General features: G+C 43.9%; 1 long non-coding RNA gene across 17 annotated transcripts in view; it reads right to left on the bottom strand.

Moving 5' to 3' along the window:
- The window catches only part of LOC307185334, a 3778167-nt gene that overhangs the window by 3111324 nt on the left and 650191 nt on the right, over positions 1–16652 (bottom strand). For 2 of the 17 annotated variants that reach the window (XR_013828002.1, XR_013828003.1), the window contains exon 1: positions 10563–10628. The exons of 12 other annotated variants lie outside the window; for them this stretch is intronic. This is a non-coding gene — a long non-coding RNA (uncharacterized lncRNA). Of the gene's footprint in view, positions 1–10562; positions 10629–12141; positions 12213–15301; positions 15368–16652 lie in introns of those variants that run through there. 3 more of the 17 variants (XR_013828000.1, XR_013828001.1, XR_013828004.1) reach the window with 3 other exon arrangements.

The raw sequence follows: 16652 nt of genomic DNA, 5'->3' as shown, positions 1-16652 counted from the left end.
TGAAGTCATATTGCATGGTACCCATTCCACGGGTTTCAAATACCCACGTTTAAGGTATTCTTCCTTCAGCTAAAACATGCATGTGGAACCTAGAGTATGATCAACCATGTGATCGGGAGACGTGCTCAAATATGTCTCAGTTTTCGTACCCTGGTACTCGGGTGCAACATTCCAGACGCTTAACTAACACTCTCCCGACTTGGAGAGTCAGTCCCTTTAACCTCCTGCTTGGCCCAGTTTGCAATTTCTGCGGAAGATGAACAGGAATAGCGAGAACCAATGAGCGACTAGCTGGAGATGTCTGAACGGGCAAATTTAACTCTCATTTCCCACCAGGAAGAGGAATTAACCAAAGGCTCAGCGTGCCGTGCCGGAACCACATTAGGGCCTGAAGCCATCCTGCGGTGTTGCGGCCAGGTCACAAGAAAGCGAGTTGAAGAAAGGAGCTCAGGGGCACTGTAATTCACAAAACTGCAGAGTTATAAATGACAGCTATCGTCCAAAAATAGACTGAAGTAAGGCTGCCAAGAGGACTTGAAAGCGGGGCAGAATTGCAGGAAACCAATTTCAGGAGGTAGACTGGAATTGCATTGAAAGCATAGGAAAAGAGGCAGAATGTCCACAATGATGCACTTGGCCAAAAAGGGCGTATGCGTTTTTTCCTGAATATATTCAGGAAAAAACGCATACGCCCTTTTTGGCCAACCAAGCAAGCTTGTAAAGGAAATCTGCACTACAATGAAGTCTCACTTCCCCCAGGTCAAAAGGGCCATCTGAAAAAAGTGTAAAATCCAGAAAGGCAGGACAGGCCATGGAGAACTGGGAGCCTTGTTATGCTGATGGGCGGGATGTAAATTGCCAACAGACACTCAGGAGAAGTGTATGGTGTTTCCTGAAACATCTAAAAAACAAAGCAACAGAGCCTAGGGCACTTCCACTTATGGTCCTATAGCTTAGGGAAATTAAAATCAAAAAGACACAGCCACCGCAAAGTTTGGGACGCCTCCGTTTACAAGGACCTCGTTTACCGTACAAGTTCAATATCACAGAAAGTGAAAAATGGATAAAGAACTTGTGGTACTTACGTACAATGCAGTATCACTCAGCAATGAAATCTATGTCAACAGGCCCATAGCAGCATAATGAGTGAATTCAGGTACGATGATTCTAACTGAAATAAGTCACACAGAAAAAGAAACATCATAAGATATCACTAATACACGGAATGTAAACTTGGCTACACAGGAACTGCATTCCAAAACAGAACAGGGTCTCAAATTTAGAAAACCAACTTATGCTTGCTTAAGGGGAAAGGTGAGCTGGGGTGCTGCATAAAACCAGAGATTGAAATGAGCACAGATAAAGTTCCTTAAGCCAAATATGGAATAGACAAGAGCTACTCCTTGCTCAACGAAATGGACTCAACACCCCATATTAAACGCCTAAGAATGTACCTGACTAGTAAGTATTTTAAAACCTATGGATTGCTATGTCTCCAAAAGAGAATCAAGCGTGTGTACAGGGGCATAAACGCAGCAGTGATAGGATTGGAGAGGTTCGGTGAGCAAATGAAGACCCTTTGAAGTCATATTGCATGGTACCCATTCCACGGGTTTCAACTACCCAGGTTTAAGGTATTCTTCTTTCAGCTAAAACATGCATGTGGAACCCAGATTTTGATCAACCATGTGATCGGGAGACGTGTTCAAATATGTCTCAGTTTTCCTCCCCTGGTACTCGGGTGCAACATTCCAGACGCTTTACTAACACTCTCCCCACTTGGAGAGTCAGTCCCTTTAACCTCCTGCTTGGCCCAGTTTGCAATTTCTGCGGAAGATGAACAGGAATAGCGAGAACCAATGAGAGACTAGCTGGAGATGTCTGAACGGGCAAATTTAACTCTCATTTCCCACCAGGAAGAGGAATTAACCAAAGGCTCAGCGTGCCGTGCCGGAACCACATTAGGGCCTGAAGCCATCCTGCGGTGTTGCGGCCAGGTCACAAGAAAGCGAGTTGAAGAAAGGAGCTCAGGGGCACTGTAATTCACAAAACTGCAGAGTTATAAATGACAGCTATCGTCCAAAAATATACTGAAGTAAGGCTGCCAAGAGGACTTGAAAGCGGGGCAGAATTGCAGGAAACCAATTTCAGGAGGTAGACAGGAATTGCATTGAAAGCATAGGAAAAGAGGCAGAATGTCCACAATGATGCACTTGGCCAAAAAGGGCGTATGCGTTTTTTCCTGAATATATTCAGGAAAAAACGCATACGCCCTTTTTGGCCAACCAAGCAAGCTTGTAAAGGAAATCTGCACTACAATGAAGTCTCACTTCCCCCAGGTCAAAAGGGCCATCTGAAAAAAGTGTAAAATCCAGAAAGGCAGGACAGGCCATGGAGAACTGGGAGCCTTGTTATGCTGATGGGCGGGATGTAAATTGCCAACAGACACTCAGGAGAAGTGTATGGTGTTTCCTGAAACATCTAAAAAACAAAGCAACAGAGCCTAGGACACTTCCACTTATGGTCCTATAGCTTAGGGAAATTAAAATCAAAAAGACACAGCCACCGCAAAGTTTGGGACGCCTCCGTTTACAAGGACCTCGTTTACCGTACAAGTTCAATATCACAGAAAGTGAAAAATGGATAAAGAACTTGTGGTACTTACGTACAATGCAGTATCACTCAGCAATGAAATCTATGTCAACAGGCCCATAGCAGCATAATGAGTGAATTCAGGTACGATGATTCTAACTGAAATAAGTCACACAGAAAAAGAAACATCATAAGATATCACTAATACACGGAATGTAAACTTGGCTACACAGGAACTGCATTCCAAAACAGAACAGGGTCTCAAATTTAGAAAACCAACTTATGCTTGCTTAAGGGGAAAGGTGAGCTGGGGTGCTGCATAAAACCAGAGATTGAAATGAGCACAGATAAAGTTCCTTAAGCCAAATATGGAATAGACAAGAGCTACTCCTTGCTCAACGAAATGGACTCAACACCCCATATTAAACGCCTAAGAATGTACCTGACTAGTAAGTATCTTAAAACCTATGGATTGCTATGTCTCCAAAAGAGAATCAAGCGTGTGTACAGGGGCATAAACGCAGCAGTGATAGGATTGGAGAGGTTCGGTGAGCAAATGAAGACCCTTTGAAGTCATATTGCATGGTACCCATTCCACGGGTTTCAACTACCCAGGTTTAAGGTATTCTTCCTTCAGCTAAAACATGCATGTGGAACCTAGAGTATGATCAACCATGTGATCGGGAGACGTGTTCAAATATGTCTCAGTTTTCCTCCCCTGGTACTCGGGTGCAACATTCCAGACGCTTTACTAACACTCTCCCCACTTGGAGAGTCAGTCCCTTTAACCTCCTGTTTGGCCCAGTTTGCAATTTCTGCGGAAGATCAACAGGAATAGCGAGAACCAGTGAGAGACTAGCTGGAGGTGTCTGGACGGGCAAATTTAACTCTCATTTCCCACCAGGAAGAGGAAATAACCAAAGGCTCAGCGTGCCGTGCCGGAACCAGATTAGGGCCTGAAGCCATCCTGCGGTGTTGCGGCCAGGTCACAAGAAAGCGAGTTGAAGAAAGGAGCTCAGGGGCACTGTAATTCACAAACCTGCAGAGTTATAAATGACAGCTATCGTCCAAAAATAGACTGAAGTAAGGCTGCCAAGAGGACTTGAAAGCGGGGCAGAATTGCAGGAAACCGATTTCAGGAGGTAGACTGGAATTGCATTGAAAGCATAGGAAAAGAGGCAGAACGTCCACAATGATGCACTTGGCCAAAAAGGGCGTATGCGTTTTTTCCTGAATATATTCAGGAAAAAACGCATACGCCCTTTTTGGCCAACCAAGCAAACTTGCAAAGGAAATCTGCACTACAATGAAGTCTCACTTCCCCCCGGTCAAAAGGGCCATCTGAAAAAAGTGTAAAATCCAGAAAGGCAGGACAGGCCATGGAGAACTGGGAGCCTTGTTATGCTGATGGGCGGGATGTAAATTGCCAACAACCACTCGGGAGAAGTGTATGGTGTTTCCTGAAACATCTAAAAAACAAAGCAACAGAACCTAGGGCACTTCCACTTATGATCCTATAGCTTAGGGAAATTAAAATCAAAAAGACACAGCCACCCCAAAGTTTGGAACGGCTCTGTTTACAAGAACCTCGTTTACAGTACAAGTTCAACATCGCAGAAAGTGAAAAATGGATAAAGAAGTTGTGGTATTTACTTACAAAGCAATATCACTCAGCAATGAAATCTGTGTCATCAGGCCCTTAGCAGCACAATGAGTGGATTCAGGTATGATGATTCTAACTGAAATAAGTCACACAGAAAAAGAAACATCATAAGATATCAGTAATACACGGAATGTAAACTTGGCTACACAGGAACTGAATTCCAAAACAGAACAGGGTCTCAAATTTAGAAAACCAACTTATGCTTGCTTAAGGGGAAAGGTGAGTTGGGGTGCTGCATAAAGCCAGAGATTGAAATGAGCAGAGATAAAGTTCCTTAAGCCAAATATGGAATAGACAAGAGCTACTCCTTGCTCAACGAAATGGACTCAACACCGCATATTAAACGCCTAAGAATGTACCTGACTATTAAGTATCTTAAAACTTATAGATTGCTATGTCTCCGAAAGAGAATCAAGCATGTGTACAGGGGCATAAACGCAACAGTGATAGGATTGGAGAGGTTCGGTGAGCAAATGAAGACCCTTTGAAGTCATATTGCATGGTACCCATTCCACGGGTTTCAACTACCCAGGTTTTAGGTATTCTTCCTTCAGCTAAAACATGCATGTGGAACCTAGAGTATGATCAACCATGTGATCGGGAGACGTGTTCAAATATGTCTCAGTTTTCCTCCCCTGCTACTCGGGTGCAACATTCCAGACGCTTTACTAACACTCTCCCCACTTGGAGAGTCAGCGCCTTTAACCTCCTGCTTGGCCCAGTTTGCAATTTCTGCGGAAGATGAACAGGAATAGCGAGAACCAATGAGAGGCTATCTGGAGGTGTCTGGACGGTCAAATTTAACTCTCATTTCCCACCAGGAAGAGGAAATAACCAAAGGCTCAGCATGCCGTACCGGAACCAGATTAGGGCCTGAAGCCATCCTGCGGTGTTGCGGCCAGGTCACAAGAAAGCGAGTTGAAGAAAGGAGCTCAGGAGCACTGTAATTCACAAACCTGCAGAGTTATAAATGACAGCTATCGTCCAAAAATAGACTGAAGTAAGGCTGCCAAGAGGACTTGAAAGCGGGGCAGAATTGCAGGAAACCGATTTCAGGAGGTAGACTGGAATTGCATTGAAAGCATAGGAAAAGACGCAGAACGTCCACAATGATGCACTTGGCCAAAAAGGGCGTATGCGTTTTTTCCTGAATATATTCAGGAAAAAACGCATACGCCCTTTTTGGCCAACCAAGCAAGCTTGCAAAGGAAATCTGCACTACAATGAAGTCTCACTTCCCCCCGGTCAAAAGGGCCATCTGAAAAAAGTGTAAAATCCAGAAAGGCAGGACAGGCCATGGAGAACTGGGAGCCTTGTTATGCTGATGGGCGGGATGTAAATTGCCAACAGACACTCGGGAGAAGTGTATGGTGTTTCCTGAAACATCTAAAAAACAAAGCAACAGAGCCTAGGGCACTTCCACTTATGGTCCTATAGCTTAGGGAAATTAAAATCAAAAAGACACAGCCACCCCAAAGTTTGGGACGCCTCCGTTTACAAGAACCTTGTTTACCGTACAAGTTCAATATCACAGAAAGTGAAAAATGGATAAAGAACTTGTGGTACTTACGTACAATGCAGTAACACTCAGCAATGAAATCTATGTCATCAGGCCCGTAGCAGCGTAATGACTGGATTCAGGTACGATGATTCTAACTGAAATAAGTAACACAGAAAAAGAAACATCATAAGATATCACTAATACACGGAATGTAAACTTGGCTACAGAGGAACTGAATTACAGAACAGAACAGGGTCTCAAATTTAGAAAACCAACTTATGCTTGCTTAAGGGGAAAGGTGAGTTGGAGTGCTGCATAAAACCAGAGATTGAAATGAGCACAGATAAAGTTCCTTAAGCCAAATATGGAATAGACAAGAGCTACTCCTTGCTCAACGAAATGGACTCAAAACCCCATATTAAACGCCTAAGAATGTACCTGACTAGTAAGTATCTTAAAACCTATGGATTGCTATGTCTCCAAAAGAGAATCTAGCGTGTGTACAGGGGCATAAACGCAGCAGTGATAGGATTGGAGAGGTTCGGTGAGCAAATGAAGACCCTTTGAAGTCATATTGCATGGTACCCATTCCACGGGTCTCAACTCTCCAGGTTTTAGGTATTGTTCCTTCAGCTAAAACATGCATGTGGAACCCAGAGTATGATCAACCATGTGATCGGGAGACGTTTTCAAATATGTCTCAGTTTTCGTACCCTGGTACTCGGGTGCAACATTCCAGACGCTTTACTAACACTCTCCCCACTTGGAGAGTCAGTCCCTTTAACCTCCTGTTTGGCTCAGTTTGCAATTTCTTCGGAAGATAAACAGGAATAGCGAGAACCAATGAGAGACTAGCTGGAGGTGTCTGAACGGGCAAATTTAACTCTCATTTCCCAGCAGGAAGAGGAATTAACCAAAGGCTCAGCGTGCCGTGCCGGAACCAGATTAGGGCCTGAAGCCATCCTGCGGTGTTGCGGCCAGGTCACAAGAAAGCGAGTTGAAGAAAGGAGCTCAGGAGCACTGTAATTCACAAACCTGCAGAGTTATAAATGACAGCTATCGTCCAAAAATAGACTGAAGTAAGGCTGCCAAGAGGACTTGAAAGCGGGGCAGAATTGCAGGAAACCGATTTCAGGAGGTAGACTGGAATTGCATTGAAAGCATAGCAAAAGAGGCAGAACGTCCACAATGATGCACTTGGCCAAAAAGGGCGTATGCGTTTTTCCCTGAATATATTCAGGAAAAAACGCATACGCACTTTTTGGCCAACCAAGCAAGCTTGCAAAGGAAATCTGCACTACAATGAAGTCTCACTTCCCCCTGGTCAAAAGGGCCATCTGAAAAAAGTGTAAAATCCAGAAAGGCAGGACAGGCCATGGAGAACTGGGAGCCTTGTTATGCTGATGGGCGGGATGTAAATTGCCAACAACCACTCGGGAGAAGTGTATGGTGTTTCCTGAAACATCTAAAAAACAAAGCAACAGAACCTAGGGCACTTCCACTTATGGTCCTATAGCTTAGGGAAATTAAAATCAAAAAGACACAGCCACCCCAAAGTTTGGAACGGCTCTGTTTACAAGAACCTCGTTTACAGTACAAGTTCAACATCGCAGAAAGTGAAAAATGGATAAAGAAGTTGTGGTATTTACTTACAAAGCAATATCACTCAGCAATGAAATCTGTGTCATCAGGCCCTTAGCAGCACAATGAGTGGATTCAGGTATGATGATTCTAACTGAAATAAGTCACACAGAAAAAGAAACCTCATAAGATATCAGTAATACACGGAATGTAAACTTGGCTACACAGGAACTGAATTACAGAACAGAACAGGGTCTCAAATTTAGAAAACCGACTTATGCTTGCTTAAGGGTAAAGGTGAGTTGGGGTGCTGCATAAAACCAGAGATTGAAATGAGCACAGATAAAGTTCCTTAAGCCAAATATGGAATAGACAAGAGCTACTCCTTGCTCAACGAAATGGACTCAACACCGCATATTAAACGCCTAAGAATGTACCTGACTAGTAAGTATCTAAAAACCTATAGATTGCTATGTCTCCGAAAGAGAATCAAGCATGTGTACAGGGGCATAAACGCAGCAGTGATAGGATTGGAGAGGTTCGGTGAGCAAATGAAGACCCTTTGAAGTCATATTGCATGGTACCCATTCCACGGGTTTCAACTACCCAGGTTTAAGGTATTCTTCCTTCAGCTAAAACATGCATGTGGAACCCAGAGTATGATCAACCATGTGATCGGGAGACGTGTTCAAATATGTCTCAGTTTTCCTCCCCTGGTACTCAGGTGCAACATTCCAGACGCTTACTAACACTCTCCCCACATGGAGAGTCAGCACCTTTAACTTCCTGTTTGGCCCAGTTTGCAATTTCTGTGGAAGATGAACAGGAATAGCGAGAACCAATGAGAGGCTAGCAGGAGGTGTCTGGACGAGCAAATTTAACTCTCATTTCCCACCAGGAACAGGAAATAACCAAAGGCTCAGCGTGCCGTACCGGAACCAGATTAGGGCCTAAAGCCATCCTGCGGTGTTTCGGCCAGCTCAAAAGAAAGCGAGGTGAAGAAAGGAGCTCAGGGGCACTGTAATTCACAAACCTGCAGAGTTATAAATGACAGCTATCGTCCAAAAATAGACTGAAGTAAGGCTGCCAAGAGGACTTGAAAGCGGGGCAGAATTGCAGGAAACCGATTTCAGGAGGTAGACTGGAATTGCATTGAAAGCATAGGAAAAGAGGCAGAACGTCCACAATGATGCACTTGGCCAAAAAGGGCGTATGCGTTTTTTCCTGAATATATTCAGGAAAAAACGCATACGCCCTTTTTGGCCAACCAAGCAAGCTTGCAAAGGAAATCTGCACTACAATGAAGTCTCACTTCCCCCCGGTCAAAAGGGCCATCTGAAAAAAGTGTAAAATCCAGAAAGGCAGGACAGGCCATGGAGAACTGGGAGCCTTGTTATGCTGATGGGCGGGATGTAAATTGCCAACAGACACTTGGGAGAAGTGTATGGTGTTTCCTGAAACATCTAAAAAACAAAGCAACAGAGCCTAGGGCACTTCCACTTATGGTCCTATAGCTTAGGGAAATTAAAATCAAAAAGACACAGCCACCCCAAAGTTTGGGACGCCTCTGTTTACAAGAACCTCGTTAACAGTACAAGTTCAACATCGCAGAAAATGAAAAATGGATAAAGAAGCTGTGGTATTTACTTACAAAGCAATATCACTCAGCAATGAAATCTATGTCATCAGGCCCTTAGCAGCACAATGAGTGGATTCAGGTATGATGATTCTAACTGAAATAAGTCACACAGAAAAAGAAACATCATAAGATATCACTAATACACGGAATGGAAACTTGGCTACACAGGAACTGAATTTCAGAACAGAACAGGGTCTCAAATTTAGAAAACCAACTTATGCTTGCTTAAGGGGAAAGGTGAGTTGGGGTGCTGCATAAAACCAGAGATTGAAATGAGCACAGATAAAGTTCCTTAAGCCAAATATGGAATAGACAAGAGCTACTCCTAGCTCAACGAAATGGACTCAACACCGCATATTAAACGCCTAAGAATGTACCTGACTAGTAAGTATCTTAAAACCTATGGATTGCTATGTCTCCAAAAGAGAATCAAGCATGTGTACAGGGGCATAAACGCAGCAGTGATAGGATTGGAGAGGTTCGGTGAGCAAATGAAGACCCTTTGAAGTCATATTGCATGGTACCCATTCCACGGGTTTCAACTACCCAGGTTTAAGGTATTCTTCCTTCAGCTAAAACATGCATGTGGAACCCAGAGTATGATCATCCATGTTAACGTGAGACGTGTTCAAATATGTCTCAGTTTTCCTCCCCTGGTACTCGGGTGCAACATTCCAGACTCTTTACAAACACTCTCCCGACTTGGAGAGTTAGCACCTTTAACCTCCTCTTTGGCCCACTTTGCAATTTCTCCGGAAGATGAACAGGAATAGCGAGAACCAATGAGAGACTAGCTGGAGGTGTCTGGACGGGCAAATTTAACTCTTATTTCCCACCAGGAAGAGGAAATAACCAAAGGCCCAGCGTGCCGTGCCGGAACCAGATTAGGGCCTGAAGCCATCCTGCGGTGTTGCGGCCAGCTCACAAGAAAGCGAGTTGAAGAAAGGAGCTCAGGGGCACTGTAATTCACAAACCTGCAGAGTTATAAATGACAGCTATCGTCCAAAAATAGACTGAAGTAAGGCTGCCAAGAGGACTTGAAAGCGGGGCAGAATTGCAGGAAACCGATTTCAGGAGGTAGACTGGAATTGCATTGAAAGCATAGGAAAAGAGGCAGAACGTCCACAATGATGCACTTGGCCAAAAAGGGCGTATGCGTTTTTTCCTGAATATATTCAGGAAAAAACGCATACACCCTTTTTGGCCAACCAAGCAAGCTTGCAAAGGAAATCTGCACTACAATGAAGTCTCACTTCCCCCCGGTCAAAAGGGCCATCTGAAAAAAGTGTAAAATCCAGAAAGGCAGGACAGGCCATGGAGAACTGGGAGCCTTGTTATGCTGATGGGCGGGATGTAAATTGCCAACAGACACTTGGGAGAAGTGTATGGTGTTTCCTGAAACATCTAAAAAACAAAGCAACAGAGCCTAGGGCACTTCCACTTATGGTCCTATAGCTTAGGGAAATTAAAATCAAAAACACAGCCACCCCAAAGTTTGGAACGGCTCTGTTTACAAGAACCTCGTTTACAGTACAAGTTCAACATCGCAGAAAGTGAAAAATGGATAAAGAAGTTGTGGTATTCACTTACAAAGCAATATCACTCAGCAATGAAATCAGTGTCATCAGTCCCTTAGCAGCACAATGAGTGGATTCAGGTATGATGATTCTAACTGAAATAAGTCACACAGAAAAAGAAACATCATAAGATATCTGTAATACACGGAATGGAAACTTGGCTACACAGGAACTGTATTACAGAACAGAAGAGGGTCTCAAATTTAGAAAACCAACTTATGCTTGCTTAAGGGTAAAGGTGAGTTGGGGTGCTGCATAAAACCAGAGATTGAAATGAGCACAGATAAAGTTCCTTAAGCCAAATATGGAATAGACAAGAGCTACTCCTTGCTCAACGAAATGGACTCAACACCGCATATTAAACGCCTAAGAATGTACCTGAGTAGTAAGTATCTTCAAACCTATGGATTGCTATGTCTCCGAAAGAGAATCAAGCATGTGTACAGGGGCATAAACGCAGCAGTGATAGGATTGGAGAGGTTCGGTGAGCAAATGAAGACCCTTTGAAGTCATATTGCATGGTACCCATTCCACGGGTTTCAACTACCCAGGTTTAAGGTATTCTTCCTTCAGCTAAAACATGCATGTGGAACCTAGAGTATGATCAACCATGTGATCGGGAGACGTGTTCAAATATGTCTCAGTTTTCGTACCCTGGTACTCGGGTGCAACATTCCAGACGCTTTACTAACACTCTCCCGACTTAGAGAGTCAGTCCATTTTACCTCCTGTTTGGCCCAGTTTGCAATTTCTGCGGAAGATGAACAGGAATAGCGAGAAACAATGAGAGACTAGCTGGAGGTGTCTGGACGGGCAAATTTAAGTCTCATTTCCCACCAGGAAGAGGAATTAACCAAAGGCTCAGCGTGCCGTGCCGGAACCAGATTAGGGCCTGAAGCCATCCTGCGGTGTTGCGGCCAGCTCACAAGAAAGCGAGTTGAAGAAAGGAGCTCAGGGGCACTGTAATTCACAAACCTGCAGAGTTATAAATGACAGCTATCGTCCAAAAATAGACTGAAGTAAGGCTGCCAAGAGGACTTGAAAGCGGGGCAGAATTGCAGGAAACCGATTTCAGAAGGTAGACTGAAATTGCATTGAAAGCATAGGAACAGAGGCAGAACGTCCACAATGATGCACTTGGCCAAAAAGGGCGTATGCGTTTTTTCCTGAATATATTCAGGAAAAAACGCATACGCCCTTTTTGGCCAACCAAGCAAACTTGCAAAGGAAATCTGCACTACAATGAAGTCTCACTTCCCCCGGTCAAAAGGGCCATCTGAAAAAAGTGTAAAATCCAGAAAGGCAGGACAGGCCATGGAGAACTGGGAGCCTTGTTATGCTGATGGGCGGGATGTAAATTGCCAACAGACACTCGGGATAAGTGTATGGTGTTTCCTGAAACATCTAAGAAACAAAGCAACAGAGCCTAGGGCACTTCCACTTATGGTCCTATAGCTTAGGGAAATTAAAATCAAAAAGACACAGCCACCCCAAAGTTTGGAACGGCTCTGTTTACAAGAACCTCGTTTACAGTACAAGTTCAACATCGCAGAAAGTGAAAAAAGGAGAAAGAAGTTGTGGTATTTACTTACAAAGAAATATCACTCAGCAATGAAATCTGTGTCATCAGGCCCTTAGCAGCACAATGAGTGGATTCAGGTATGATGATTCTAACTGAAATAAGTCACACAGAAAAAGAAACATCATAAGATATCAGTAATACACAGAATGTAAACTTGGCTACACAGGAACTGAATTACAGAACAGAACAGGGTCTCAAATTTAGAAAACCAACTTATGCTTGCTTAAGGGGAAAGGTGAGTTGGGGTGCTGCATAAAACCAGAGATTGAAATGAGCACAGATAAAGTTCCTTAAGCCAAATATGGAATAGACAAGAGCTACTCCTTGCTCAACGAAATGGACTCAACACCGCATATTAAACGCCTAAGAATGTACCTGACTAGTAAGTATCTTAAAACCTATGGATTGCTATGTCTCCAAAAGAGAATCAAGCATGTGTACAGGGGCATAAACGCAGCAGTGATAGGATTGGAGAGGTTCGGTGAGCAAATGAAGACCCTTTGAAGTCATATTGCATGGTACCCATTCCACGGGTTTCAACTACCCAGATTTTAGGTATTCTTCCTTCAGCTAAAACATGCATGTGGAACCCAGAGTATGATCAACCATGTGATCGGGAGACGTGTTCAAATACGTCTCAGTTTTTGTACCCTGGTACTCGGGTGCAACATTCCAGACTCTTTACTAACACTCTCCCGACTTGGAGAGTCAGTCCCTTTAACCTCCTGTTTGGCTCAGTTTGCAATTTCTGCGGAAGATGAACAGGAATAGCGAGAACCAATGAGAGACTAGCTGGAGGTGTCTGGACGGGCAAATTTAACTCTCATTTCCCACCAGGAAGAGGAATTAACCAAAGGCTCAGCATGCCGTGCCGGAACCAGATTAGGGCCTGAAGCCATCCTGCGGTGTTGCGGCCAGCTCACAAGAAACCGAGTTGAAGAAAGGAGCTCAGGGACACTGTAATTCACCAACCTGCAGAGTTATAAATGACAGCTATCGTCCAAAAATAGACTGAAGTAAGGCTGCCAAGAGGACTTGAAAGCGGGGCAGAATTGCAGGAAACCGATTTCAGGAGGTAGACTGAAATTGCATTGAAAGCATAGGAAAAGGGGCAGAACGTACACAATGATGCACTTGGCCAAAAAGGGCGTATGCGTTTTTTCCTGAATATATTCAGGAAAAAACGCATACGCCCTTTTTGGCCAAACAAGCAAGCTTGCAAAGGAAATCTGCACTACAATGAAGTCTCACTTCCCCCCGGTCCAAAGGGCTATCGGAAAAAAGTGTAAAATCCAGAAAGGCAGGACAGGCCATGGAGAACTGGGAGCCTTTTTATGCTTATGGGCGGGATGTAAATTGCCAACAACCACTCGGGAGAAGTGTATGGTGTTTCCTGAAACATCTAAAAAACAAAGCAACAGAACCTAGGGCACTTCCACTTATGGTCCTATAGCTTAGGGAAATTAAAATCAAAAAGACACAGCCAACCCAAAGTTTGGAACGGCTCTGTTTACAAGAACCTCGTTTACAGTACAAGTTCAACATCGCAGAAAGTGAAAAATGGATAAAGAAGTTGTGGTATTTACTTACAAAGCAATATCACTCAGCAATGAAATCTGTGTCATAAGGCCCTTAGCAGCACAATGAGTGGATTCATGTATGATGATTCTAACTGAAATAAGTCACACAGAAAAAGAAACATCATAAGATATCAGTAATACATGGAATGTAAACTTGGCTACACAGGAACTGAATTACAGAACAGAACAGGGTCTCAAATTTAGAAAACCAACTTATGCTTGCTTAAGGGTAAAGGTGAGTTGGGGTGCTGCATAAAACCAGAGATTGAAATGAGCACAGATAAAGTTCCTTAAGCCAAATATGGAATAGACAAGAGCTACTCCTTGCTCAACGAAATGGACTCAACACCCCATATTAAACGCCTAAGAATGTACCTGACTAGTAAGTATCTTAAAACCTATGGATTGCTATGTCTCCGAAAGAGAATCAAGCATGTGTACAGGGGCATAAACGCAGCAGTGATAGGATTGGAGAGGTTTGGTTAGCAAATGAAGACCCTTTGAAGTCATATTGCATGGTACCAATTCCACGGGTTTCAACTACCCAGGTTTAAGGTATTCTTCCTTCAGCTAAAACATGCATGTGGAACCTAGAGTATGATCAACCATGTGATCGGGAGACGTGTTCAAATATGTCTCAGTTTTCGTACCCTGGTACTCGGGTGCAACATTCCAGACGCTTTACTAACACTCTCCCGACTTGGAGAGTCAGTCCCTTTAACCTCCTGTTTCGCCCATTTTGCAATGTCTGCGGAAGATGAACAGGAATGGTGAGAACCAATGAGAGGCTAGCTGGAGGTGTCTGGACGGGCAAATTTAACTCTCATTTCCCACCAGGAAGAGGAATTAACCAAAGGCACAGCGTGCCGTGCCGGAACCAGATTAGGGCCTGAAGCCATCCTGCGGTGTTGCGGCCAGCTCAAAACAAAGCAAGTTGAAGAAAGGAGCTCAGGGGCACTGTAATTCACAAACCTGCAGAGTTATAAATGACAGCTATCGTCCAAAAATAGACTGAAGTAAGGCTGCCAAGAGGACTTGAAAGCGGGGCAGAATTGCAGGAAACCGATTTCAGGAGGTAGACTGGAATTGCATTGAAAGCATAGGAAAAGAGGCAGAACGTCCACAATGATGCACTTGGCCAAAAAGGGCGTATGCGTTTTTTCCTGAATATATTCAGGAAAAAACGCATACGCCCTTTTTGGCCAACCAAGCAAGCTTGCAAAGGAAATCTGCACTACAATGAAGTCTCACTTCCCCCCGGTCAAAAGGGCCATCTGAAAAAAGTGTAAAATCCAGAAAGGGAGGACAGGCCATGGAGAACTGGGAGCCTTGTTATGCTGATGGGCGGGATGTAAATTGCCAACAACCACTCGGGAGAAGTGTATGGTGTTTCCTGAAACATCTAAAAAACAAAGCAACAGAGCCTAGGGCACTTCCACTTATGGTCCTATAGGTTAAGGAATTTAAAATCAAAAAGACACAGCCACCCCAAAGTTTGGGATGGCTCTGTTTATAAGAACCTCGTTTACAGTACAAGTTCAACATCGCAGAAAGTGAAAAATGGATAAAGAAGTTGTGGTATTTACTTACAAAGCAATATCACTCAGCAATGAAATCTGTGTTATCAGGCCCTTAGCAGCACAATGAGTGGATTCAGGTATGATGATTCTAACTGAAATAAGTCACACAGAAAAAGAAACATCATAAGATATCAGTAATACACGGAATGTAAACTTGGCTACACAGGAACTGAATTACAGAACAGAACAGGGTCTCAAATTTAGAAAAACAACTTATGCTTGCTTAAGGGGAAAGGTGAGTTGGGGTGCTGCATAAAACCAGAGATTGAAATGAGCACAGATAAAGTTCCTTAAGCCAAATATGGAATAGACAAGAGCTACTCCTTGCTCAACGAAATGGACTCAACACCGCATATTAAACGCCTAAGAATGTACCTGACTTGTAAGTATCTTAAAACCTATGGATTGCTATGTCTCCGAAAGAGAATCAATCGTGTGTACAGGGGCATAAACGCAGCAGTGATAGGATTGGAGAGGTTCGGTGAGCAAATGAAGACCCTTTGAAGTCATATTGCATGGTACCCATTCCACGGGTTTCAACTACCCAGGTTTAAGGTATTCTTCCTTCAGCTAAAACATGCATGTGGATCCCAGAGTATGATCAACCATGTGATCGGGAGATGTGTTCAAATATGTCTCAGTTTTCCTCCCCTGGTACTCGGGTGCAACATTCCAGACGCTTTACTAACACTCTCCCAACTTGGAGAGTAAGTCCCTTTTACCTCCTGTTTGGCCCAGTTTGCAATTTCTGCGGAAGATGAACAGGAATAGCGAGAACCAATGAGAGGCTAGCTGGAGGTGTCTGGACGGGCAAATTTAACTCTCATTTCCCACCAGGAAGAGGAAATAACTAAAGGCTCAGTGTGCCGTGCCGGAACCAGATTAGGGCCTGAAGCCATCCTGCGGTGTTGCGGCCAGCTCAAAACAAAGCGAGTTGAAGAAAGGAGCTCAGGGGCACTGTAATTCACAAACCTGCAGAGTTATAAATGACAGCTATCGTCCAAAAATAGACTGAAGTAAGGCTGCCAAGAGGACTTGAAAGCGGGGCAGAATTGCAGGAAACCGATTTCAGGAGGTAGACTGGAATTGCATTGAAAGCATAGGAAAAGAGGCAGAACGTCCACAATGATGCACTTGGCCAAAAAGGGCGTATGCGTTTTTTCCTGAATATATTCAGGAAAAAACGCATACGCCCTTTTTGGCCAACCAAGCAAACTTGCAAAGGAAATCTGCACTACAATGAAGTCTCACTTCCCCCCGGTCAAAAGGGCCATCTGAAAAAAGTGTAAAATCCAGAAAGGGAGGACAGGCCATGGAGAACTGGGAGCCTTGTTATGCTGATGGGCGGGATGTAAAT

Source organism: Stenella coeruleoalba (genome assembly GCF_951394435.1).
Source record: "Stenella coeruleoalba genome assembly, chromosome: 4".
NCBI classification, from domain to species: domain Eukaryota; kingdom Metazoa; phylum Chordata; class Mammalia; order Artiodactyla; family Delphinidae; genus Stenella; species Stenella coeruleoalba.
The sequence above is the reverse complement of the archived record's forward strand: the minus strand, read 5'-3'. Positions and strand labels throughout refer to the sequence as shown.